Source organism: Nannobrachium achirus (assembly GCF_963921795.1).
Source record: "Nannobrachium achirus genome assembly, chromosome: 15".
Taxonomy (NCBI): Eukaryota; Metazoa; Chordata; class Actinopteri; order Myctophiformes; family Myctophidae; genus Nannobrachium; species Nannobrachium achirus.
Genome location: NC_137822.1, coordinates 62808587 through 62836496, shown reverse-complemented (window position 1 = coordinate 62836496; position 27910 = coordinate 62808587). Strand labels below are relative to the sequence as shown.

General features: G+C 41.8%; 1 long non-coding RNA gene across 2 annotated transcripts; it reads right to left on the bottom strand.

The window, feature by feature from the left end:
* Positions 1-24: 24 nt before the first annotated feature.
* On the bottom strand, positions 25-27643 carry LOC308299541. 2 transcript variants are annotated; one of them, XR_013962786.1, is made up of 5 exons: positions 27353-27638; positions 26694-26798; positions 25942-26028; positions 23267-24724; positions 25-240 (listed from the first exon to the last, which is right to left on the bottom strand). It is a non-coding gene; the product is annotated as an uncharacterized lncRNA (long non-coding RNA). The 2 variants fall into 2 exon arrangements; XR_013962785.1 differs by lacking the exon at positions 25-240 and adding an exon at positions 22016-22188 and having other exon boundaries at positions 22424-24724; positions 27353-27643.
* Positions 27644-27910: the final 267 nt, after the last annotated feature.

Below are 27910 nucleotides of genomic sequence, written 5' to 3'. Positions count from 1 at the left end.
TCAAAAATGTCCGACATTAATCGATGAGAGTAGAGGCAAATTGTAGATATGCTTTTATTGCAGTCAGTTAAGCTTAGCAGTTGATTAATCATAGATCATACTGTACAGTCTAATAATGTTCAAAAAACATATTGATCTGACCATTTGGATGAAACCAGGGCAGTTGTCAGTCCTACTAAAATGCACCTTTGGTGGCTATAATTATCTTAGTTATTTTTACAAAGTGTTATTATACTGTAGCTGTTTCAAAAGAGATTCAACATTTTTATTCAAGAGGAAACAAGGTTCCTCGCTAGCAGCTTCCTTCAGAGCAGCATGTGATTTGGGGAGGATGTGTGTCAGTGTGTGTCAAGTAACATTTACTTAAAAAAAAAAAAAAAAGAAAAAAAGAATCGGTCCAAGTCTCTTAGGAGAGCTGTGGGAAGTTCAGAAATCCATAGTCTTGTGAAATCATCGTTTGACAGATTTTTTTTTAAACAATATTCTTGAAAATACATTTAGATTTTTATTATTATTATTTGATTATTAACTTTTCAGGAGTAGAAAAAGCCAGCATTATCTATTAGCTTGGAATCTCCATCGTTGATGTCACAAGACGATGGGTTTCTGACCTGCCCACAGCCCTCCTCTGAGACACAGACCAAGTAGAAAAGAATGATGCTAGTTTATCTTGAACATTATTGAGGACCAATTATATGAAGATGTACTTTACTTACAGATTGGACTAAATTAAAATGTCTTCATTAAAAAGTGACATAGTGATGCTTTAATACACTTTACAATACTCCCTGATTAATATTGCCATCCAAGAATTTATCTCATAACTTGTTTCACACCCTCTGAGTTTAGATTATTTTCTATCATATGGAAACAGCATGTCTCCTGTTTTAATAGCTCTGTTTACATGTACACACACATCATCATTATGCAAAACAATACAAACTCATCGCCCTGTTACTTAATTAATATATGAAAAGCGGGAGTGAGAGTGTGCATGTTTTTGGTCGTTATTCCACAGTAAAGTGCACCAATATAAATGTAGCCTTATATTAGATGAGTATAGCATAAATGTAGAAGTTGCAAAGTTTGCATTTACTAAGTACACTATAATCTAATTCATATATTGCTGCACTTTACTGTAGAATAACAAATGTAGTTTGTAGGCCTATGCCATTCTTCCTTCCATTTCATTCTATTGTTATTATGCACAACAATTTCCAAAAGCGTTCTTTGATTGTGCAAATTATTGAAAGTGGCAATGTGAAACCCATTGATTTAGATTGAACTTGTGTGGAAAACCGGGTGGGTCAATGAATATTTAAATGGGACAATTCACTTGTCTATACATAGGGATTTATTTAGCTATACAAGGAATATGAAAGATGCATTTCCTTTGTTTCCAGTCAGAGGGGGAAACCTAAATGCAACACACTTCTAAATCCCGCCCACTACATTTGATTGGGCAAAGCGTGGCTTGTCTCCATACTGGGTCGTGCCCTCTGTAGGGGAAACAATCCCCAATTCTGTCAAGGTTAGAGACAGTCTAATGCGTAAGCTATCAGACTCTGTCTTGAGAGAATGTGTGAGGGTAGGTTAGTTCAGTGTGATAACTGTCATTAAGCTAAAACATTGGCAGGGCTGTTGTGTCAATATTGATCATATCCTGCATAGGGTGACCAGATGTCCCAGTTTGGCCGGGACTGTCCCGTTTTCAAGCTGCGTGTCCCGGTGTGCCGACGAATATCTCTAAAACACTAATATGTCCCGGTTTTCAACATTCACTACAAAATTGTCCAGGTTTATATGTTTTCAGTGGTTGCATAGACATGTATCATGCTCTTTTCATGTAAACATGCTCACCTAACCAATCAGAAAACCTGACAACATTCATTGAGTGTCTGAATTCAAATCTGAGGCTGTTTGTCAATCACCAATGGCCTGTATGTGCACAAACGTTAGAGAATGGGCACTTGCGTGCGCGGTAACGCATGCATTGCTTTTAGGGTCCCGATTTTAGGTGTAACCCAGGTTCCAAATAAGAGTCAATTATATGGTGATAAAAAGTCAAATGAATGACTACCTGTTATGCATACTGGTTTAAATAACTCATGGTTAATTCATTGCATCACATGATCTTGTTTAAAAACAACAATAAATAGTTGGTTCATCTACAGTAATACATATGCTTAAAAAGGTTGTAATTTCATGATATATGGTGTAAAATGTGCTAAAAACATTTTATGTGTGAGGTTAAAAAATCGGGCTTGAACAAATCCCTTTAAGAGCACTCCACTATAAATGGAGCACTGCCCCTTTAAGAGCCTCTTCTTCCTGCTACAGACAGTGTGTGATCAACAGCACAGAGAGTGAACAGAGGAGAAAAACGTCTGATAAAAGACAGTTTTGAACATTTATTTTCGACATTTCAAGTGTTATTTTGTACTTTATGAGTGTTTGAAGGCCTAGCCAGGTTAGCAAGTGTTTAAGTCAACAGAATCCTATGCTTGAGAGAGACAGCAAAAACAAACTTTGTTTGCTAACAGCTAAAGCTAACTGGCTGCTGCAGCTGACCAGCAGCTGAAGACAGACAAGAGAGATAATGAGTGGGTTCCTCTTCATGTGAGGCAACACACAACATCAGATGGCGAGCTAGTGGAGACCCAGGAACTGAACTGAATCTACAGAAACTGAAACATCTATTGGACCACCTGCAAGGTTTGACCCAAGTGACTTGACTCTGACTGACTATCATTTTTGAACAGAACTCTGACTAACATTTTTGAAAGGATACATTGGACCAAGAAACTGAACTGAGCATATATATTAGTTGCCTGTGATACAGTGACACGAGTGCTAATGTAGCACTCGTGTCACTGTATCACAGGCAACTAATATATATGCTACTGGACTAGGATATACGCTTCATGGATATGCACTCTAGGTTCGTGAGGAGGTGGCTAAAAGAATAGACCAGAGACAAAGGCTTAAACGTGAATAATATGTCGACAGTTTACTGAAAAAAATGGCAAAAGTAGAATGCATTCAATAAAACTATGTACAGTGATGGAGGTAGGTAGGAAATTCTCAAAAACCCTTAATTCAACCACTTCTAGTGTAGAGTAGGTTTTCAGGTTCACAGTTTAGTTTCTATTTAGTTTATCAACCAAATGTTTAGTTCAGTTCAGTTAAACTAAGTTTTGTTCTATTTATGACCGGTCAGTCTTTATTCTATTTTGTTTTGTAGCCTATTTTAAAAGGTAAGTCCTATTATTTCAGCTATTTTCTTTTCTTGAGTTAACCCTTCTTTTTTCTTTTCAGGTAAACAGGTGAGTACAGTTAACCCTTTTTTTCCACAGGTGACCAGGTAAGTGAAGTACACCTTTAAATTAAATTCCCTTTCTCAGGTAATCAGGTAACAACCTTCAAAAAATAAATCCCTTGTTCAGGTAAATCAGCAGCTTTCAATCAAAATATAAAAGTTCCCAAAAAGTCAGGTAAGTACCTTTAAACTCCCCTTAACCTTAATGACCTTATTCAGGATGCATGTAAATACTGTAGGTAAGTATCAATCAAAAATAAATGGTTCAGTAAAGTGAGGTAAGTACCTTTAAACTTCCCCTTTAACCTTAAACAAAAATATATATTTTCAATAAAGTGAGGTAGAGTACCTTTAAACCCCCCCTTTAACCTTAAATGTCCTTAAAGTTAAACCTTTAAAGAAAATAATAAAATAAAATACAATATCAATCAACAACAAAAACAATGATCAAATCAGTGCAATATTGTCAATGTAAACCTTTCAAATGAAATGTCACTTTTTCAGAATGTAGCTCTTCCTTAGTGTGTTCAATTAACACAGTAGATCAAAACAGTTCAGTTTCTTGGTCCAATGTATCCTTTCAAAAATGTTAGTCAGAGTTCTGTTCAAAAATGATAGTCAGTCAGAGTCAAGTCACTTGGGTCAAACCTTGCAGGTGGTCCAATAGATGTTTCAGTTTCTGTAGATTCAGTTCAGTTCCTGGGTCTCCACTAGCTCGCCATCTGATGTTGTGTGTTGCCTCACATGAAGAGGAACCCACTCATTATCTCTCTTGTCTGTCTTCAGCTGCTGGTCAGCTGCAGCAGCCAGTTAGCTTTAGCTGTTAGCAAACAAAGTTCGTTTTTGCTGTCTCTCTCAAGCATAGGATTCTGTTGACTTAAACACTTGCTAACCTGGCTAGGCCTTCAAACACTCATAAAGTACAAAATAACACTTGAAATGTCGAAAATAAATGTTCAAAACTGTCTTTTATCAGACGTTTTTCTCCTCTGTTCACTCTCTGTGCTGTTGATCACACACTGTCTGTAGCAGGAAGAAGAGGCTCTTAAAGGGGCAGTGCTCCATTTATAGTGGAGTGCTCTTAAAGGGATTTGTTCAAGCCCGATTTTTTAACCTCACACATAAAATGTTTTTAGCACATTTTACACCATATATCATGAAATTACAACCTTTTTAAGCATATGTATTACTGTAGATGAACCAACTATTTATTGTTGTTTTTAAACAAGATCATGTGATGCAATGAATTAACCATGAGTTATTTAAACCAGTATGCATAACAGGTAGTCATTCATTTGACTTTTTATCACCATATAATTGACTCTTATTTGGAACCTGGGTTACATACTCCCCTCGTTTCCTCATGCACGTCCTCGTGCATGGTATCAATAGACTATATTGTTATTATGTCTGAATCTACGCGTTTCCAGGGATCATTCAAGGAGTCTGTAATCGCTGAGCTTAAGCTCTGGAACAGGGACTGGACTACAGTAACTAATGGGTTACCCAATTCAGGATAAGTAAATCTCTTTGAGGGTTCCCTATGTCTAGTAGACTTTCTTATGTCTCGTCTGTCGTCATTGTCATCATGGTCGTTAATGTCTGCATCTTCTTCTGTCTGTGCAGCATCAGGAACAGCGTCCTCTTGTGCCTCATCATCTTCTGTCTGTGCAGCATCAGGAACAGCTTCCTCTTGTGCCTCATCATCTTCTGTCTGTGCAGCATCAGGAACAGCGTCCTCTTGTTCCTCATCATCCTCTTCTGTTTCAGGTTGGTTGCTTTCAGTATGACTGATTTCAGGTAAGTCGCTTTCAGCAGGGCTCGTTTCAGGTAAGTTGCTCTCAGCAGGACTCATTTCAGGTAAGTTGCTCTCAGCAGGACTTGTTTCGGGTAGGTTTAGGTCAGCATGTGCCACTAGAACTCCCTCAGGGAAAGCACTGGCTACTCCCTCTGGAGGGTTGTGTTCAACAGTGGACACTGGCGTACGTTGTGACTCAGTGTTCCTTGTGCCAGGTTCGACCGTTTCAGGGGTAGGATCGAACCCTGGGGTTTCTACCACTAGGTCTCCATGACCATAAAGGTAAGTGAGATCACAATTTTCAAGATCAGAGTCGTCTCTTTCTGATTCATCTGGGTCCTCATCTCTTCGGCTCTGGCGAGTTCTCGGTCGTCTGGGCATCTTTTCTGTGGTTGTTTCAACTTCAACTGGAGTTATAGGAAGAAAACCACATGGCAATAACAGGTCTCGATGAAGTGTTCGTAGGGGACCTTCTTTGGTTTCAGGTCTAACTACGTAGACTGGAACATTTCCGGACTGTTTCACTACGACATATATGTCTGGTTCCCACTTGTCCGCCAACTTATGTTTGCCTCGAAGTCGGACATTTCGAACCAAGACTCTGTCGCCTTCTTCCAAGGTGGATTCAACAACATGTCTGTCGAACCTTTCTTTGTTACGGTCCGCTGTCTTCTTTGCATTCTTCATTGCAACTCTGTAGCTTGCTTCAAGTTGAGTTTTCAGGTTGCGGACATATTGTGAGTGTGAGCCAGGCTGGTAATTGGCTGGCAGACCATACGCTATGTCCACTGGCAATCTCGGTTGTCGCCCGAACATCAGTTCGTAAGGTGTAAAACCAGTAACTTCATTTTTTGTACAATTGTAGGCATGTACTAATGGCTTAACATGCTCTCGCCAGCGGCTCTTTTGCTGGTTCTCCAGGGTACCTAGCATATTCAACAGGGTCCTGTTGAAACGCTCAACGGGGTTCCCTCTCGGGTGATATGGGGTTGTTCGAACCTTTTGAATACCAGCTAGTTCACACAGTTCCTTTATGGTGCGAGACTCAAAGTCCCGACCTTGATCGCTGTGGAGTCTCTCTGGAATTCCGTAATGGACGATGACGTGATCCCATAAGCATTTGGCAACAGTCCGGGCCTTTTGGTTCGGGGTGGGAATGGCAATTGCATACTTTGTAAAATGGTCTGTGATGACCAGGATGTCTTTGGTGTTGCTGGAGTCTGGCTCTAGACTAAGGAAGTCCATGCACACCAGCTCGAGGGGTCTTGTGGCTGTTATGTTCACGAGGGGTGCAGCCTTCTGTGGCAGAACTTTTCGCCGTATGCAGCGGTTACAGGTTCTGATTTTGATCTCTATCTCTGCAGCCATTTTGGGCCAATAGAATCGTTTCCGAACCAGATCTAGGGTTCTCTCCACACCCATGTGGCCCATATCATCATGTAGACTGCTTAGGACTGAGGGTCTCAGGTCTTCAGGCAACACAAGCTGTAAGTAACTTTGTGCGCCCTCTTGTCGCTTTCGATACAAGACACCGTCTAGGACTTCAAGCCTGTTCAACTCCCTTAACAAGAGGTAGAGTTCAGGGAGTTCTTTTCTGAGGGATGGAGGCGGCTTCTCTCCCGTCTCCACTTGTTTTAGCACTTCCCGGATGCAGATATCAGCTTGCTGTTTCTCTCTCAATTCAGCTGGTGTAAGCAGGGGAATGACAGGTAAGCCACCAAGCTGATCTTCCTCTTCAAAGCTTTCTGGGAGAGCATTCGGATGGTGAGCAAGTGACACAACAAAGGTAGTGTTGGGTATTGACTCCCTGGGATCATCGTCGGTCACTTGGTGAACTAAGTGCTTCTCACAGATGGCTTTGACTGTGTTTTCATTCACATCTTCATTTTCCAACAAGTGTCTTTTTGTGAATTGCTCTATCCTCTCCAGCTCCTTCTGTGAGGATTCGTCATCAGGTAACCTGCTGTGTGGGCGCCTGGACAACCCGTCTGCGTCCTGATTTTGCTTCCCGGCTCTGTATTGTAGTCGGAAATCAAACGTTGACAGAGCAGACAACCATCTGTAGCTCGTAGCGTCGAGTTTAGCAGTGGTAAGGATGTATGTTAATGGGTTGCTATCAGTGACAACAAGAAATGGTCCTCCATAGAGGTAATCTTGCAGCTTTTCGGTCACTGCCCATTTGAGGGCAAGGAACTCCAACTTGTGAGCAGGATACCTGGATTCACAGCTTGACAATCCACGGCTTGCATAGGCAATGACTCGCTTCTCTCCTTGTTGCTCCTGGTAGAGTGCAGCACCGAGACCTGAAGTACTGGCATCTGTGTGTAAAGTGTAGGGCAGCTTAGGGTCAGCGAACCCAAGGATAGGAGCAGTTGTCAGCTTTTCAATTATGGTCTCAAACGCTGTCTGGCAATCAGAGGTCCATCTGTCATCGAAGAGGTCTTTTGGATTGTGGTACTTCTTAGCACTTGCTGCAGCGTTTGTGTGCTTTCTCAGCGGCGCATATCCAGCTGTGAGTTGGTTGAGTGACTTCACAATCTTTGAGTAGTCCTTAATGAATCTGCGAAAGTAGCCGCAGAAGCCAAGGAATGTTCTTAGTTCTTTTAGATTGTTGGGTCTTGGCCAGGTCTTGAGTGCTGCTATCTTCTCAGGGTCTGTCTCAATACCCTTCTCAGACACGATGTGGCCTAGATACTTGACAGAGCTCTGAAAGAACTTGCACTTCTCTGGTGAGAGTTTCAGGCCATATTCTTTCAATTGGTTGATCACTCGCATCAGCCTTTCCTCGTGTTCTTCCAATGTTGAGGAGAAAACGATCACATCATCCAGGAAGACTAAGGCTTGTTTCAAGTTCAGCTCTCCTATACAGCGCTCCATGAGCCTCTGGAACGTGCTAGGGGCGTTTGTTATCCCTTGAGGCATCCTGTTGAACTCGAAGAATCCTAGTGGGCAGACAAAGGCAGTTTTTTGTTTGTCCACTTCCTCCATTTCAATCTGGTAGAAGCCAGACTTGAGATCCAACACTGAGAACCATTTGGATCCAGTCAACTTTGAGAATGATTCTTCCAGGTTGGGTAAGGCGTAGGCGTCTTTCACCGTTTGCAGGTTCAGTTTTCTGTAGTCAATGCATAGTCTGACATCGCCACTCTTCTTCCTGACAACTACAATTGGTGAGGAGAAAGGTGATTCAGACTCACGGATGACTTCTGCATCGAGGAGTTGCTGGATGTGGTTACGCACAGCTTCTATGTCTTGCGGGTGTATGGGTCTCGCCTTGTGTTTGAATGGCGTCTCGTCACTGAGGTTAATATGGTGCTTTATTTTGTCTGTGCGACCGAAGTCGATATCATGCAGTGCAAACACCTCTGGCATAGAATTCAATTTGTCGGTTATCCTTTCTTTCCACTCACTGGGTACTGGAGAGTTTCCAAAGTCAAGGGTGAGTTTCGGCTTATGTTCAGACTTTGGGGGATCTGGGCCAAGGGATTTGATAGATTGCACACTTTTGATGGCATGTATCTCTGCTATCACAGCTTTTGGACGCAGGATGATATCGTGGTCAGACTCGTTCTTCAGAATGACTGGTATACAGTGTGACAGCTTAGGTGTTAAACTTGCTAGGCCATTCGATACCAGCATGCCACCTGGCAAGGACGTTGAATTTGGGGACTCCACTGTCACCCACTTCACTGCATTTGAGTTTCTGCAGCTCACTGATCCTTCAAGGACTTTGGTCTGACCCGCGGCGACGGTTTCAGGGTCTCTGCTGTGCAGTCTGACTTCTCCCATGCTGGAATCTACAGACTGTACACTTCTGACTTCAAGGGTTTTCAAGACAACTTTGTAGCCGTAGGGCAGCGACTCGTAGTTCTGAGGTGCATTGGTTGCATACTGTTCATAAAGAACATCCAAAGTGTTGGTGCCTATCAACACTGATGATAGAGTGGAGCGCATATCAGGCACAATCAGAGCTAGAGTGGGGACTTCGATGTCTACTCCGAGTAAGCTCTCTGGAAACTTGATGGTAACTTCGACATAGCCAAGGTAAGGCACATCTTGACCATTAGCTCCCTCCACTTCAAGCAGGTTGTTCAATGAGTTGATCGGTAAATGGGACAGGTTTTCTTGGTAGAATGAATTGGGGATGGTCGTTACTTGAGAACCCGTATCTAATAAGCAGTTGCAATCTTGGTCATTTATAGTAACTTGTGCAGTGCACTTCGCTCCAACCAGTCCTTTTGGGATAGTTACTGACTGCCGTTTGGCATGAGAGCACATGTTGGCGGTGCGCTGCTTCTGTTTGGGACACTTTGTCTGTGTTCCAGTTCCCGTTTGCCCCCCAACAGGAACTGCCCCTAGTTTAAATTATCAGGCTGTGGGGTACCGTTTTCAACATCCCATGCTAGCTGCTTTTCTATCAGCTGCTTTCTCTTTGAGGAAGCGAGAGTGGGGTTTGGTTCGCTTTCACATTGGGCTTTGGTATGCCCATCCTCTCCACATCTGAAGCAGTACCAGGGTCTTGGCCTTTTGCTTTTGTTTTTTGCATTATGGCTGTGGGACTGCGGGTTTTGAGATGTGGGAGTGTCAATTGGGGATCCTGTGGTAGCCGACTTTGGAGCTGCCGGTTTGGTTTGTTTCTTGCTGTTGTCTTTCTGGGTGAATTTTGTGAGCTGGGATTGTAGATCAGCTATTTGTCTTTTTAGATCTTGGATATCAGAACTGGAATCAGGACAATGGGCTCCTGTTGGGGTGTAATCTTCACAGGACTGCACATAAGCACCTTGATACTGGGATGACACTTTTGGCTTTGATGCACTAAAGTGCTGTTTCATGCGTGTTGCTTTGGACATCCTCTTGTTCTCTGCTGTGCGGAGTAACATGAGAAGTTCAGAAAATGTAGGTGGGTTATCTTTCTTTTGTTGAGTGTCTAACTGCAGTTCAGATATTAAGGTGTTGTCCCAGCAACCTCTAACAAACTGCCGTAGGAGTTGCCGGTCAAGGTCGCTTGCAGATACACCTCCCCTCCTGAAGGTGGTGTTAAGCATCACCTGCAGCCTCTGAAGATAAGCTGATGGTCTCTCACCAGCAGGTTCTTGCCATGTATTCAGGTATTTCGCGAAGAGGTCATCTCCGTCTTCAACGGTGCTGAAAGCAGAGTCCAAGATCTCCAAGTACATATTCGGAGGAGATTCTGGTGGCAGGTGTTTCACTATGTCAATAGCAGGCGAGGAGAGGCTTTCGAGGAGCTTACGTGACTTGTGCAGGTCGGACTGTTTTGTGTCCTTAAGAAGAAGCTCCACATTAGAACGCCATGTCTCGTAATCTACTTCATTGTTGGGGTGAGGGTAACGCCCAGAGAAGGGTCTCAGTCGTAGGGATGCATGCACCTGCATAGCAGAGTCCTCATTTCTTACTATGTGCTCAACTATCACCTTCTGTATTTCAGGTGGATTAACCACAGAAAGATTCAAAGCAGGCTGGGTCTTTTCTTTGAAGGGGGCTGGTTGTGAAGACCAGTTCCGATTGGGGTGAACATGTTGCTCTGTAACTGTACTGGGTAGAGGGCTAACTTGTTCAGTATCTTCTGGAGCATGATGCTGGGTATCAGGAGAGTTAATGCCTTCGCTGTGGGTTTCCGTGTCATGCAGGTCAACAGCTCCACTGATGGCAGACAGTTCTTCTCTGAGGACAGCGGCAAAGTCTTTACCAGCTAGTCTTGCTATATTCTTTAACTCTGAAAGGTAAGTCTGAGTAGCTGTCTTGCTAACTGAGGGTGTGTAGACATCTGATAAGGCTCTGATATGGATCGTGAGTTCAGCGTGAGTGTCACTTTTAAAGCTATGGGGCAATTGCGGAAATGATAGTAGAGCCGAACCGCTTGAGTATTCTACTATAGCTTGCCCAGGAAAATCGGAATCATCAAGTTGATTGTTCTTTCAATCAAGCCATGCTTATTTAGAAAATCAAATATGTGTTCGTCTGCTCCTGTGTTAGTAAACCCACTAACTAGAATAGAGTTTGGGATTTTTACACCATTGTTCTGAATTACCTCCTCCATCTTTAACACTGTTTAAGGTCTCTGGTCTCTAAGCTTATTATTACTAGCTCGTTGCAACAGCGCCACCTCCTGGCTAGCTCGCCAAGATTTATGTAGCACTCGTGTCACTGTATCACAGGCAACTAATATATATGCTACTGGACTAGGATATACGCTTCATGGATATGCACTCTAGGTTCGTGAGGAGGTGGCTAAAAGAATAGACCAGAGACAAAGGCTTAAACGTGAATAATATGTCGACAGTTTACTGAAAAAAATGGCAAAAGTAGAATGCATTCAATAAAACTATGTACAGTGATGGAGGTAGGTAGGAAATTCTCAAAAACCCTTAATTCAACCACTTCTAGTGTAGAGTAGGTTTTCAGGTTCACAGTTTAGTTTCTATTTAGTTTATCAACCAAATGTTTAGTTCAGTTCAGTTAAACTAAGTTTTGTTCTATTTATGACCGGTCAGTCTTTATTCTATTTTGTTTTGTAGCCTATTTTAAAAGGTAAGTCCTATTATTTCAGCTATTTTCTTTTCTTGAGTTAACCCTTCTTTTTTCTTTTCAGGTAAACAGGTGAGTACAGTTAACCCTTTTTTTCCACAGGTGACCAGGTAAGTGAAGTACACCTTTAAATTAAATTCCCTTTCTCAGGTAATCAGGTAACAACCTTCAAAAAATAAATCCCTTGTTCAGGTAAATCAGCAGCTTTCAATCAAAATATAAAAGTTCCCAAAAAGTCAGGTAAGTACCTTTAAACTCCCCTTAACCTTAATGACCTTATTCAGGATGCATGTAAATACTGTAGGTAAGTATCAATCAAAAAATAAATGGTTCAGTAAAGTGAGGTAAGTACCTTTAAACTTCCCCTTTAACCTTAAACAAAAATATATATTTTCAATAAAGTGAGGTAGAGTACCTTTAAACCCCCCCTTTAACCTTAAATGTCCTTAAAGTTAAACCTTTAAAGAAAATAATAAAATAAAATACAATATCAATCAACAACAAAAACAATGATCAAATCAGTGCAATATTGTCAATGTAAACCTTTCAAATGAAATGTCACTTTTTCAGAATGTAGCTCTTCCTTAGTGTGTTCAATTAACACAGTAGATCAAAACAGTTCAGTTTCTTGGTCCAATGTATCCTTTCAAAAATGTTAGTCAGAGTTCTGTTCAAAAATGATAGTCAGTCAGAGTCAAGTCACTTGGGTCAAACCTTGCAGGTGGTCCAATAGATGTTTCAGTTTCTGTAGATTCAGTTCAGTTCCTGGGTCTCCACTAGCTCGCCATCTGATGTTGTGTGTTGCCTCACACGAAGAGGAACCCACTCATTATCTCTCTTGTCTGTCTTCAGCTGCTGGTCAGCTGCAGCAGCCAGTTAGCTTTAGCTGTTAGCAAACAAAGTTCGTTTTTGCTGTCTCTCTCAAGCATAGGATTCTGTTGACTTAAACACTTGCTAACCTGGCTAGGCCTTCAAACACTCATAAAGTACAAAATAACACTTGAAATGTCGAAAATAAATGTTCAAAACTGTCTTTTATCAGACGTTTTTCTCCTCTGTTCACTCTCTGTGCTGTTGATCACACACTGTCTGTAGCAGGAAGAAGAGGCTCTTAAAGGGGCAGTGCTCCATTTATAGTGGAGTGCTCTTAAAGGGATTTGTTCAAGCCCGATTTTTTAACCTCACACATAAAATGTTTTTAGCACATTTTACACCATATATCATGAAATTACAACCTTTTTAAGCATATGTATTACTGTAGATGAACCAACTATTTATTGTTGTTTTTAAACAAGATCATGTGATGCAATGAATTAACCATGAGTTATTTAAACCAGTATGCATAACAGGTAGTCATTCATTTGACTTTTTATCACCATATAATTGACTCTTATTTGGAACCTGGGTTACATAGGCAACATTGGTTCACGTCCCGGTTTGAGCGGCTGAAAATAATGGTCTCCCTAATCCTGCCACATGCCATGGTTGTGTGTTGTTTTTTTAGTTTATTATTTTTTGCTTAAAGCGAGCCCACAATTGTTTCAGTAGGAACACTATTTTCTGGTTATAAGGGTAATAATTATTATCACACTTATTATTTCATTTTTTATTATTATTTGTTAAAGGTTCTTCTTGATAAGGGCAAACCCTAACCCTTGGGGAGGGCATTAAAAATGGGCCTTTTGGGCATCAGAGGAAAAGGGAAGCACTTCACACTTAACCATTTCCCACACTGGTAACAGTGGTAGGCTGTTATCCTATATGAATTTTCTGATGACTTTTGAGATGACCTCTCTGGCTGAACTGTTTCCCACACTGGTCACAGTGGTAGGGTTTCACTCCTGTATGAATTATCTGGTGAAGTTTGAGATGACCTCTCTGGCTGAACTGTTTTCCACACTGGTCACAGTGGTGAGGCTTCTGTCCTGTATGAATTCTCTGGTGAGTTGTGAGATGACCTCTCTGGCTGAACTGTTGCCCACACTGGTCACAGTTGTAGGGTTTCTCTCCTGTATGAATTCTCTGGTGAGTTTTGAGCTCACTGTTACTGCTGAACCTTGTCCCACACTCGTCACAGTTGTAGGGTTTCTCTCCTGTATGAATTATCTGGTGAAGTTTGAGATGACTGCTCGTGCTGAACCGTTTCCCACACTTTTCACAGTTGTAGGGCTTTGACCCAGTATGAATTCTCTGGTGAAGTTTGAGATGACTGCTCTGGCTGAACCTTGTCCCACACTCGTCACAGTTGTAAGGCTTCTCTCCTGTATGAATTCTCTGGTGAAGTTTGAGATGACTGCTCCGGCTGAACCTTGTCCCACACTGGTCACAGTTGTAGGGCTTCTCTCCTGTATGAATTCTCTGGTGAGTTTTGAGATCACCTCTCTGGCTGAACCTTGTCCCACACTCGTCACAGTTGTAGGGTTTCTCTCCTGTATGAATTCTCTGGTGAAGTTTGAGATGACTGCTCTGGCTGAACCTTGTCCCACACTCGTCACAGTTGTAAGGCTTCTCTCCTGTATGAATTCTCTGGTGATCTTTGAGATTACTGCTCTGGCTGAACTGTTTCCCACACTGGTCACAGTGGTAGGGTTTCACTCCTGTATGAATTCTCTGGTGAAGTTTGAGATGACTGCTATGGCTGAACCTTGTCCCACACTCGTCACAGTTGTAAGGCTTCTCTCCTGTATGAATTCTCTGGTGATCTTTGAGATTACTGCTCTGGCTGAACTGTTTCCCACACTGGTCACAGTGGTAGGGTTTCACTCCTGTATGAATTCTCTGGTGACGTTTGAGATGACAGCTTGTGCTGAAACCGGTCCCACACTGGTCACAGTTGTAGGGTGTCTCTCCTGTATGAATTCTCTGGTGATATTTGAGATGACCTCTCTGGCTGAACTGTTTTCCACACTGGTCACACTGGTAGGGTTTCTCTCCTGTATGAATGCTCTGGTGTCGTTTGAGATTACTGCCCTGGCTGAACCTTGTCCCACACTGTTCACAGTGGTAGGGCTTCTCGCCTGTATTCATTCTCTGGCGATGTTTGAGTCGACTGTTTCTGCTGTAGATGTGTTTTGTCAGTGGTAGTTGGGCAGGAAAAACATCTTGGATGGAGATTGAGGAGAGAGAAAGAGAGAGAGAAAAAAATGAAATAATTTGTAATAACATGCAACTGATAATGTTCTAAATTTTAAAGCAACTCTGTTCTTTCTAACGTATCTTGCATACATAGGACTAGACACATATTTCAGTTAATACAGATTATTTTTGTATACAGGGTCGGCAACTGCAACTGCCAGTCATTGGACAGCATATACAGTTGCTATCATTTAGTTAATATTTAAAACTAGAAGCAGTGCTCTTCCGAGCGTGCATACGTTTTACACTGTTCAGTGGAGTTATAGGTAAAATCACGAGTCAGCCTGCTATAGCGCCAATATCTACCAATTTTTGTGATTTTTATCTATAAGAGTAGGATCTAAAAGTTGCTGTGTGTGCAGTTTGTCAGCAACCCTGGCAGATACAAAAGGGAGTACCTACAGTTTGAGGTTCACAGCTCTAACTAGTTCCAAGGAGGAGTTGTTTGGCCCTTCACGAAATGCCTTAGCACAGTGGTTCTCAACCTTTTCAAATAGTCATATGTGTCTGAATCTCACCCAGGGGCAGTCATTTCGCATGGTACCACTTTAGACCACAGCTGAAATAACTTTTCTTTTTTTTTTGAGCGGTGGTAGACCGCTCCTTAGCATGGCCATGTGTATGTATCCGTGTATGTATCCGTGTATCCGTGTATCCGTGTATCCGTGTGTGTATGTAGCCTGAACTACCACTCAGTGACCAGAGAGGGTGCTGTTGAGTCTAGTCTGAGCATCAACTGCAATACTCTCTCTCTCTCTCTCTCTCTCTCTCTCTCTCTCTCACACACACACACACACACGCAAGCGCGCGTGTGCGCACACACACACACACACACACACACACACACACACACACACACACACACACACACACACACACACCACAACCACCGCTCAGTTCACACAGGTGTGATTTTTTCTTTAAAATTTGATAAAGCCACAAAAGTATTTCATAAATATCAGGCTACATTTCACTTAAACGCCAGAGCTTAACTCTGCATGTAAATAAGACTTTTTTTAATTAATGTGAGAGATCGGGACATAATTCTGTTGGTCCTCCCAGCCATGTAGCTACAATGTTTGTTTATTTTTAATCAAGCCTCAGTTTGTCAGCCCTTTGTAGTCAAATGCGGTAAAATCGGGACTCCATTACCTAGCGTTGCAAACCACAGTATTTATCCCGTTCATGTAGTGCCACGTATGTTCCAAATGAACCACGTTACGTTGTTATAATGATTTAATCTATTATTTATTTATTTATTTATTTATTATTGCGCTGTTCTGGCGCTGTTCTTCTTCTCGAGTTTGGAAAAAAAAAGGATCCGTTCCATTTCCTGCCTGAGCCGGATGCGAGGAGAGTCCTTTGTTGTCACTGCTTAGCATTGACTCAGTGTCATGATCGTAAACTATCTAGTTTTAACGTTCAGAGCGTTTTCTTTTTGGACAATAAAAACATTGACAGCCAGGGGAAAAAAATCCATGAAGGACACGGAATACAATCGTTCACTCGCCGTTGGAAAATTGACTTATTAGACTATTCTGGATGACTGGCTGATGAGTGGCTAACGGCTAACGCTAACGTTAGCTAGCGCTAGCTGCAGGCTAATGCAGGCATGGTATACACAATTACACATGGAATAAAACGGCGACCCAACTCTATTGTTGCTCTTCTACAAGCTCACAACGCGAGGCGGTTAAGTCTGTCAGAACCGTCAGATTATCCTTCTGACTGAAGTTACACAAACACTGATTATGTTACATGAACAGTTAGCACACTTAGCCCGACCAATTTAGATAGGGCACGAGTTACGGTGTTGCGCACGTAGCTTCCCTAAGAGCAACGTGGACTGACGAAAACGGGTGCCCCATAGAACTTTATGCCACTATAGGAAGAATCTTATTTACCTAAGTAAAAGTATATGCCCACAGCAATTTAGATATACTCTGTTACAAGTAGAAGTCCGGTATTAAATAAATATATATTTTAAAATAGCAGATCTACAAGCTCACAATGTGAGCTATTTTCAAATGGCCAAAATGTGTATAGGCTACAATAACAGCTGAAGTGGTTAATGTATGTTTTGGACTGTTAAAATCAAAATCTACAAAGCAATAACTAAAGTTTGAAACATACATAAACCACTTTAGCCCTATGTTATACCAAGGCTATTTGAAAATAGCCGATCTACAAGCTCACAACGCATTGCGGTGCGACACGTTGTGAGCTTGTAGATCTGCTATTTTCAAACATTTTGTACTTTTACTTTTGGTACTTTAAGTACATTTGGATACCAATACTTTTGTACTTTTACTCAAGTACATTTTTAATTCTGGACTTTTACTTGTAACAGAGTGATTCTACATTGCAGAATTGATACTTTTACTTAATTATAAAATGTAGGTACTTTTTCCACCACTGTATAAACGTTTGTGTTCTCATGCCAATAAAGCTTCTTTGAATTGAAGATTGAATTGAAGATTGCTCCCCATGTGGCGGAGTCAGGTCATTGCAGGTTAGAAATTTATTTAAAACTTGAATATCTCAAAAGTACTATTTCAGCATGGCATCATTCTAAAAGCCATATCTTCAAAACTGTTGGGTCAATCTCCACAACCAATATATCATTTTGTAGCTATGATCCCCAGCTTTCAAATGAAATGAAAACATGAAAATGAAGAAAAAAAAATCAATGACTAGCCGCCAGCTGTGCTGGGACACATATTTTAACTGGGCACCCCCACCCTGATGAGCACCAACAGTTGAGGCATTACATTTTGTATAGCATGGTTCTATTGTGAAAATGGCTGAACATGGCTAAAAACTTTATAGATAAACATGTTACTAAAACATAGGCTACAGTATTTTCACATGTTCCGCCTATAATATTTGACAGTTTGATTAAGAAGTCCTTATATTTTCACTTTAGAAATGTGCAGATAACCTAGTCTATACACTTAAACTTTATGCAGGTTTGTTTACTGTTGAGTGAGAAAACAATGTTACACATCATTAATTTAATCTCCAATTTCCACACAGGTTGAGAACCATTGCCTTAGCAGAACATCATGGGCTCTGCACCATCCATCCATCCATCCATCCATCCATCCATCCATCAGCACAGAGGTTCCATCATGGAAAGATAGGTTGTCAAGGTTGTTAACTCTTTCTGTGCCCTGGGCCAAAATGGCCCCCAAGGTAGATGTGCCACGATTTTGTATGTTTTTCTTTACTATGCAATGAAAATAAATGTTTTTTTATATATGTATTTATAACAGACACAGTTGTTGTGATTCAGTGGCAAAATAATTTTGTCAATCAGACAAATGGTTCCAGAGATAGAGCTGTTTGAATGTTTTGTTTTGACATCTTTAAAAAATGGGGAAAAAAAAGTTTTTTTCTATACAAAAAACACAAAAGACGTCAAAGACGTCATTGGCACCCAGGGCTTTTGAAAAAAGACGTCATTGAGACGTCATTGGCACTGAATGATTAAGCACTCTAGATCAGTGGTTCCCAAACTTTTCCGATCAAGACCCAAAAGATAGATTAGATGTTTGTCTGTGGACTGAAACTAGATTGGCTACTTTCACTATACACCCTGAATAGTGTATACATGATTTGATCTACACATTTTTAAAGTGACAATTTACTCTCAGAGTGTGTTCAGACAGTTAAGTGATATGACTAATCAAAACCTTACCTTATCCAAAACGTATCCAAACAAGTGAGACCCCGCCCAGTGGCATCTCAGCACAGTCCATTCTGTCCTATTGGTTGGCTGTTGAACCCTGCCCCTTTGTCTCATCATGGCTATTGCCAGCAGCTTGGCTGCACCTGGCTGCTCACCTACAACTTACTCTATGAGAACCTTATGGAAACCTTATGAAAACCTCTTCCCTTAAATCCAGCCATAAGGAAAGCTTAAGGGAAGCTTCCCTTATCAAAACATGTGACTTCCATAGGGAATGAATTGAATGGAACCTTAACCCCCACCTCCCCCCAGGATTTGGCAAAGGCTTAAAACCTAAATGTGTGTCGGGAGCCTTGGGCCACCGACACACATGTAGGTTTTATCAAAAACCTGGGGGGAGGCAGGGGTAAGGTTCCGTTCAATTCATTCCCTATAGAAGTCACGTGTTTTGATAAGGGAAGCTTCCCTTAAGTTGTCCTAATAAGCTTAAAGTTTTCATAACGTTTCCATAAGGTTTTCATCAGTTAAGTTGTAGGCCAGCTGCTAGGAGCAGCCAAGCTGCTGGGAAAAGCCTTGATGAGACCAAGGGGCAGGGTTCAACCTCCAACCAATAGGACAGAATGGGCCGCACTGGAATGCCACAGGGCGGGGTCACACCTGTAGTCTGCTTCAGAGCCTCTGGTCTGCAGTGACACTGCCCACTTCACGCAAAGCATTGTGGGAAGTGTATTCTAATTTGTCTTATCAGTTTTCAATGAAAATTTCAAACATGGTCGCCAGGTGAATATGGTCAATTGCTGTACATGTAGTGGATGGACACAATGCGAGACAGAGATGAAGAGTGAGAGACAGAAACATAGTCAGAGACATGACACCCCAATCAAACCCTTGATGTTGCTGAGTGCCAAACAGGGGAGACGGGTCCGACTGCAGTACGCAGAAACCCAGTAGGGGCGGGCCAAGGAGGGGCGGGCGGCGGATTCAGACGGTTCATACTATCCAATAGAATCATGGCAGTAATGTCACATGCACGCTGCTCTGTCCCAAAAGTGGACTTTGAATTCCTCTTCAAACCTTTATTGAACACGGTCGGAAACTAACATTCCCAAAAAATAAAACTTTTTTTTTTCATTATGAAACGTAACTTTTAATAATAAATAACTGTATTGCATTCATTCTTATTGCCGAAAATGACTCTTCAAACCATTATTCAACACTAGAAAATAACATTACATAAAAAGAAAACGTTTCCTATGAAAAATAACTTTTAATAATAAATATTAGCGGCGAGGGATCCCCCCACCTGCACGGTGGCCGTGAGTCGGCGACCCTGCGGGGGTCTCGCGCCGCCAACCACGGGGTGACCGAAGCGGAGGTCCGTGAGAGGTGCCATGGGACCCGGGTGGAGGGTCGCCAGCGACGGACCCCCGCACGGTGGCCGTGAGTCGGCCGCCCTGTGGGGGTCTCTCGCTGCCGACCACGGGGTGACGGCAGCGGAGGTCCGTGAGAGGTGCCGTGAGTCGGCCGCCCTGCGGGGTCCCTCGCCGCCACCGCCGGCGACGGACACGGACCCCTGCAGGGCAGCCAACACAGACCTCCGCTGCGGTTGCCCTGTTGTCGGCGGCGAGGGACCCCCGCAGGACCTCCACCGGGGTCCCACGGCACATTTTAAATATATCTGCTTTTTAATTTCTTTTTTTTTTAATAATCATAATTTATAATCAATGAGAAAAAGGAGTAAGTTAAATGCTTGTCATTCTAATATTTGTTTTAAATAATCATATTCATTTTATAATATAATCATTGAGAAAAAGGAGAAAGTTAAATGCTTGTCATGTATTAGTTTGACTCAGAGCAGGGGGAAGTAAGTTTGTTCAAACCTGTCTCAGTTTCATGCAGAGCGTCATGTACCTTTAAGAAATGGACACCTCGAGTTCGATCCCGCCCCCTCCTTGTCCCGCCCCTACTGGGTTTCTGCGTACTGCAGTCGGACTCTATTGCAACTGAGGGTTGTTGGGTCCTATGTTATAGTCTTTGATATGACCCGGCCGGGGATCTAACTCCAACCTCCCAGTCTCAGGGTGGACACTCTAACCACAAGGCCACTGGGATGGTGTACAAGCTGTGTCGTATCACCAACTCATGTTCTAAATTTAGGACCGCAGCAGCAACTGCTAGGCATAGATTGGCCGTTGGAACATTACGCTGGTTCCTGGCCTGATGACTGAATCTCCTTGCAGCTGTCTCTTTCACTCTCTCTCTCTCTCTCTCTCTCTCTCTCACACACACATGCGCACGCACGCACGCACGCACGCACGCACGCACGCACAACACACACAAACAGTGCTTATATAGTCCACAGAGTGCCGACAAAACATTTCTGTACTTCTGCTTTCTATAGAAGATGAAAGAAAAGAGTACGGGGACATAAACACATGCACACACCTATTCTGTGTAACTTTATCACAGGCTGCTTCAGCATGGCTCGCTGGTTGATCTGTGGTTGTTCCTCCTCTGACGCAGCAGCTGGAAAGCTGTTGGACGACATCTCCTTTGGTCGGACTTCCTTGGGATCTGACTTTACTTGCTGACATGTTATGGTCTTGAGGTCAGTGAGCTATAAAAAGCTGTTCTTACAAGACCCACCCACTCTCCACCCATTCTCCACCCACTCTCCACCCAACGACTGAATAACTGCAAGCTAGAATAACTGCAAGCTACTGTGTAGCCCCAGGCCACTTAATATATTTGGTGCTTGGTCCGAAATCTCATTGTTCTTACAGCCTGTTAACCTGGTGAAAAACACTATGCCTAAACCTAAACATAACCCTAACCCTAACCTCAGTAAAACTATGCCTAAACCTAACCCTAAAACATAACCCTAACTAAATTTGTAGATTTCTGACTAATGAGATGTAGGACTAATGAGATTTCTGACTTATGGGCAGTCCCCAATATACATTATTTCAGGCCATCTGTTTAGTTCAAAGTGCATTTCAATGCAACATTGCTGTGTCACTTTAAGAGACAACCTATCTTGAGTGTTTTGGGGAAATGTAATTGGTTGGTTAAGAGTGATATAATAATCAGTGCAGCAGAAGATAATGTGGGAAGAGGCACAGTGTTTAGATGTATTAAAGAAACTGGTTTGTGGGATAGAATATAAGTATATTATGCCAACCGCCATAAAACGCCACGCAGAAGAAGAAGAAGAAGAAGAAGAAGAAGAAGAAGAAGAAGAAGAAGAAGAAGAGCGATATCTTTTTTCCTGCAAGGTGATTGGTGGGGAGTAGAAGGAAGGCAGAGTGAGTGCAGAGCAAGTGAGTGGCTGTAGGTAACTGCACAGATACTGTTGAGAAGCAATCAAACAGTGGTTTGAGTTTGTGTAGTAGCAATTAGCCTATCCACTCAGTTTACACAGTCAGCTGATCCAGTTGTTTCATTTTTATTTTCAACAACCATTTTATTCTATCCTTTCTTCCCCAACTTTTTTTTTATATAAATTGTCAGAAAATTGTTGAGGAAGTAGTTTTTATGTTGTTTATTTTAGGTGCAACAAAAAGGGATTAAGAGTTGAACTTAATTGGGAATTAAATATGAACACAGGGCGCTATGGAACACTATGGTAAAAGGTATAGAAGCGGTATAACTGTATCATAATGTTATTTTTCGGGGCGATTAACACACCTTCAATAACACCTTTAAGGTCCATTCCCACTGGGCCAGATAACAGAAAAAAAATTCTCTTTCTCCAGATATATTTCCATTAAAAGTGGATGGTAGATACAGATAAAAAAATACCTGCCACAGATATTTCTTTTATCTGTGGCAGGTATTCTTTTTTATCTGTATCTACAGTACCATCCACTTTGAATGGAAAAATATCTGGAGAAAGAGATTTATTTATCTGCTATCTGGCCCAGTGGTAATGGGCCTTTAAAGTGAGGTCCAGGCCAGCGCAGTGGTTTACAAACTTTTTGGGAGGTCTCAAGTCACCACTGTTAATATCAGTTACCTTTTCATCCAAGACACCCCTAAATGATCATATTACAGTACAGTATCAGAGGTCATCGCCATGCTGGCTTGTGGTGGACATACAGAATGAGTAGACAATAATATTACCAGAAACACAATCTGACTGGTCTGTGCGACAGATGATAGATTTATCTCCTTGGAAAGTTCAGTACAAGACTCTGGATCATCTTCCCCTCTGCTGTCACAGAACATTTACGCTGATCAAAAAACAAAGTTTATCTCCTAAATGTAGCTAACTGTGACCTGAAAATATACAGCTTAGAATCCCAACAGCGCTGACAGTGACTCCCCTCCTTGTGAGTGTGTTGATGTGGTTGTATGGAAATATATACAGCATTTACAAGCAAGTATTTTACTACAAGGAAATGCTGATTTGAATTGCTAGAGCAAACCTCATAAGCATGCAGGACCTACAGTACTGTAATATTTTACTGCTCAAAAAGATCCAACATTAATCGAACACTGAAAATAGATACTGCCTGACGAGATGAGAGTAGAGGCAAATTGTAGATGCGCTTTTATTGCAGACAGTTAAGCTTAGCAGTTGATTAATCATAGATCATACTGTACAGTATAATAATGTTGAAAAAAAATATGTTCAAAAATGAAATAGAACAGAATAATGCTCAGCATAGATCTGATCATTTGGATGAAACCAGGGCAGTTGTCAGTCCTAGGCCTACTACAATGCACGTTTGGAGGCTATAATTATCTTAGTTAATTTTGTGTTATTATACTGTACGCTCAGGGACGTGTAGAGAATGTTAGAGAGGCAGGGGCTTCAATTTCCAAAAGGGCCTTTTGGTGAAAATATCGAAAATAGCGTACCTCCAAGCTTAAATTACAACGCATCGCGCTGCGACGCGTTGTGAGCTTGGAGGTCGGCTATTTTCGGTACTTGATCCCACACTGAACTAAGCACAATCAAGTGAATACTGGAGATGTGACGTGACGGCATGGGTTTCTACACAAGGAGGGCAATTCTTTCAAAATAAGATGCTGGATTCAAATTCAGGCAATTCTCGTGAACGCTGCCCTTGGAAAGAGGGGCATTTGCATTTCTTTCACCACAGTAAAAACTGCATTCATGGTCTGGAGAGGGCAATTTTTACAGACTGATAATCGGGCAGGGGCTCAAGCCCCCTTTGATGTCTATGTGTGCACCTGCCCGCTGGAGCTGTTTCAAAAGAGATTCTACATTTTTATCCACAGAGGAAACAAGGTTCCTCGCTAGCAGCTTCCTTCAGAGCAGCATGTGATTTGGGGAGGATGTGTGTCAACTAAGCAATTTACTTAAGTACTGTAGTTAAGTACAATTTACTTTACTTACAGATTGGACTAAATTAAAATGTCTTCGTTAAAAAGTGACACAGTGCTGCTTTAATACACTTTAAAATACTCCCTGATTAATATTGCCCTGCATGAGTTTATCTCATAACTTGTTTCACACCCTCTGAGTTCAGATTATTTTCTACATATGGAAACAGCATGTTTCCTGTTTTAATAGCTCTGTTTACATGTACACACACATCATCATTATGCAAAACAATACAAACTCATCCCCCTGTTACTTAATTAATATGAAAAGCGGGGGCCACACACAGTGAACGTATTATTATATTGTCACTGTCGGGCAGAAAGCTTGTACCTTGTATCTAAGTTTTTTTTTTTTTGCTTCATCATACAAGACTGTTACACAAAACTAGTGAAAACAGCAGATCTACAAGCACACAATGCCTCGCGGTGCGAGGCGTTGTTGTGTGCTTGTAGATCGTCTATTTTCACTATTTCAAATCATTTTTAAAATGATGAATGCAAAACTAGCGGTTTTGAACATAAAAGGTTTCCACCCGACAACGACGGTATTAGCATTCAAGCGGTCTTCTCCTTCCTTTTCTATCTGTGGCTTTAACAAGTGTATTCATGTTCAATAATATGTATCTCCAGTGTCATCGTCACCACCTTTGTCTACGACTGCGTCTTCATAATCATAATTGAATTCATAATCAGAGGCATTCGTTTTCATCACGTTTTCCTGATCAGCGGTCACATTTAAACTCGTTCCTGTTGTGTTGCCTTCCTCTACCACCACCGCATCGCCGCCTGGATTCAAGCTCGATGAAAGAGGGTTGCTCTCGCCAGGGAGTCGACGCCCTGGGCCCGAGTGAGGAGGACAGATATTGTTCCATGTAGGATACCGCTGAAAGAAAACAACAGGTAAATGTGTAATATAGTTGAAGTACAACATGTAATAATAATAATAATCATCATAATCATACTTGAAGAGGTGGTGCCATAGTTTTGTACTTGTTCTGTTTTGTATGTGTCTATGGAGTTAACATTACTCTAATAGACCCCCAGGTGTGGCCCAATTGAAATACACCGGTATAATGACATTGTCAAGTCATCCCCTCCTCGTTTCACCATCTAGCAACATATGTGGTTCACCACCCACCTGACAAACAGGCATCCTTAACACTCAGGACGCCACCATTCACTTACGCTTTATTTTGAAGAGCCCCGGAAGCTCCGTGCGTGTGCACGTGGGTGTACACTGATGATCCAAGATGGACGTCTGTTTGTTTACAAACGGTCGCGAAAACTAAAATCCTAACCGGGGCCGACCATCACGGCATAGTGTCGCCGTGAAGACAAGCTGATCTCGGCCTCCTCGGCGTTATTTGCACCTTATTTCGAGATAAAGCCGTTTTTATGTTTCAGTATAGAATAGGAGTCAATGGATAATGGCCGCTCTCGGTTGCTTCTGGCTGCGTTGCGTCATGACGTATGCAGTTTTTTCTTTCACCAGCACCCGTAGCAAGCGTCTGAGATGCGGGTTACCATGGAAACCTTATCTCGTCTGTGAACGTGTTTGGCTACCGAGAGCAGCCAAACTGTTAAAGAACAGGTGGGTGTGGCCACATAAATACATAATTGTAACACTTGCTGTACACTTTTTTGAAAAAATAAAAAAACAAAATAATCATAATACCTGATGATTATGTTGTGGGGGGGGAAATCACGGCACAATGTCTTTAAGTAATAAATTGTTTAAGAAAGTTAGTTTTAGTTGTAAAATAAATGAGTTGTAGGGCATAAGTACCAGCTCTTATGCCCTACCTTAAAGGCCTGTTCATACTGTCTCCGACCACCAAACCTTTCGTCGGAAAGGTCCGGTTCAACTACAAAAATTACGTCACTCGCATCTTCTGAAAAACAGTACTCGAATTTAGAGTTCGGAAAGCTGCACGTCAGAAAGTCGGACCTCTCCAACAAAAAGTTTGGTGGCCGGAGACAGTATGGACAGGCCTTTAGGTTAAGGCATAAGAGCTGGTACTTAAGACAATCAAAATACAGCCCAGATAGTGACAAGACAGACAAGCATAACAGACTTTAGAAATGTAAAGAGATGTTTACCGGTTGGGCGTCTTTTTTGCGAACACAATCAATGTAAGGATCGCTGGTGTTCGGATCCTTGCTACACACAATGCAATAAACCTGGTACTGAAAGACAGAGAGTAAACACAGACAGATTGGACAAAACAGCCACTTTCAACCAGGCACGTGCAGACAGTGTTAGAGAGGCAGGGGCTGAAATTTCTAAAAGGGTCTTTAGGTGAAAATATCGAAAATAGCTTGGAGGTCGGCTATTTTCAGTGCTTAATACCACACTGAACTAAGCGTTATCAAGTCAATACTGGAGATTAATTTCTACACCGAGAGGGCAGTTCTTTCTTCAGGAGAGTTTGGACAAGGCAATGCTCTTGAATGCTGCCTTCAGGTATGCCATGGAAAGAGGGCATTTGCATTTCTTTCACCATAGTAAAAACTGCATTCATGGTCTGGAGAGGGCACTTTTTACATTCAGATAAAAGGGCTGGGGCTCAAGCCTGCTTTGATGTCTATGTGTGCACGTGCCAACTTAAACACTGCTGGTTTAATCTGCACATATTTTACCAGTGGTGAACACACATATAGATACGGTACTTCTGGTCAAATATTACTCAACTAGTGAAAGTTGTTGAGTCAAATTTATACTTAAGAATTCAAAAGTACAAATTACAGTCAATTTCAATGCTTTGCCTTGTTGAAATGTATAACACACAGACACACACACACACACACACACACACACACACACACACACACACACACACACACACACACACCTTTTTGAATTTACAGCCAGGGCGATGTCTGTGTTCATTTGCGGCGGTAGACCTTTTGCAGTTTGTATTCTTTAAACGCACATCAATTCTCACATGGGAATTGACCTACAAGAGAGCAAGAAATAACCCAACATAAACAATCTGTGGTTTACTTTTCCTTCTCTGTTCACTGCTGAATTGGAACATGGCAGACATGAGACAGTGTACATGTGTAGGCTATACCCGTATGCCTCCCAACATATATGAACCACATTTTCTTTTAACTAAGAGCAGCAGTCATAGTATAGTTTTTACTATTTTGAAAAACTTTTAAATCACTAGCGGATCAGATTTTTGAACTAGTAAAAAATAAAGTTAAAAAAGGGTCATAGGGATAAGGGATAAGACATGGACAAAAATAGGGCTCTATACTGTATCTCTACTTACAAGTCTAACCATACCCCATACAAACATGTTATTTTACTTGTCACTCTGGATTGCATATAAGTTTGATTTCTGATCTGAAGTCTGAACCAGTCCGCAGGCCATTCCAGCAGTTACTGGTACATTATAGCAGCTCTGACATGTGTTTAACATGAAGCTAACATTCATGAAAAATAATCACACCATTTATAACTAATAAGTACAAAATCTGAATACATTTTAATCAAGAAGGTTACCTCATTGTAATTCTCTCCACTTGCAAGGAAATTCAGATGGCCTGCCTTAGGGTCTATAATTGTATTGGCTTTAATAATAGCCAGATCAACAAACTTCTTCATGCGAGGGTCCAGTTGTTTGTATTCCCCTCCCTGTCCTGTCGTCTGGCAGACGACAACAGCCAGGATCAGCATGGACACGATAAGATTCGTCATCTTCTCCAACACCGGGCACCTTCAGGAGAGGATCTTCTCCAACACCTAGAGTAGACCTTCTGGAGAGGAGCATAAGTTGTCGTTCCGTTGGTCTGACCTAGAGATGGGATTTATGGTTCTTTGAAGAGAGCCGGATCTCTGGGATCCGTTCTTTTCAAAGAGCCGTTCAAAAGACTGGCTCATTCTTGTTACTAGTTACTTTGCAGCTTTTGATTATAATTACAAATAACTTCAACCCTACAGGCCTATACGTTTATTTCGGACTTATGGGTACATATACCTGCCATTTGAAAATAGCCGATCTACAAGCTCCGACGCATTGTGAGCTTGTAGATCGGCTATTTTCAAATGATTTTACTACAT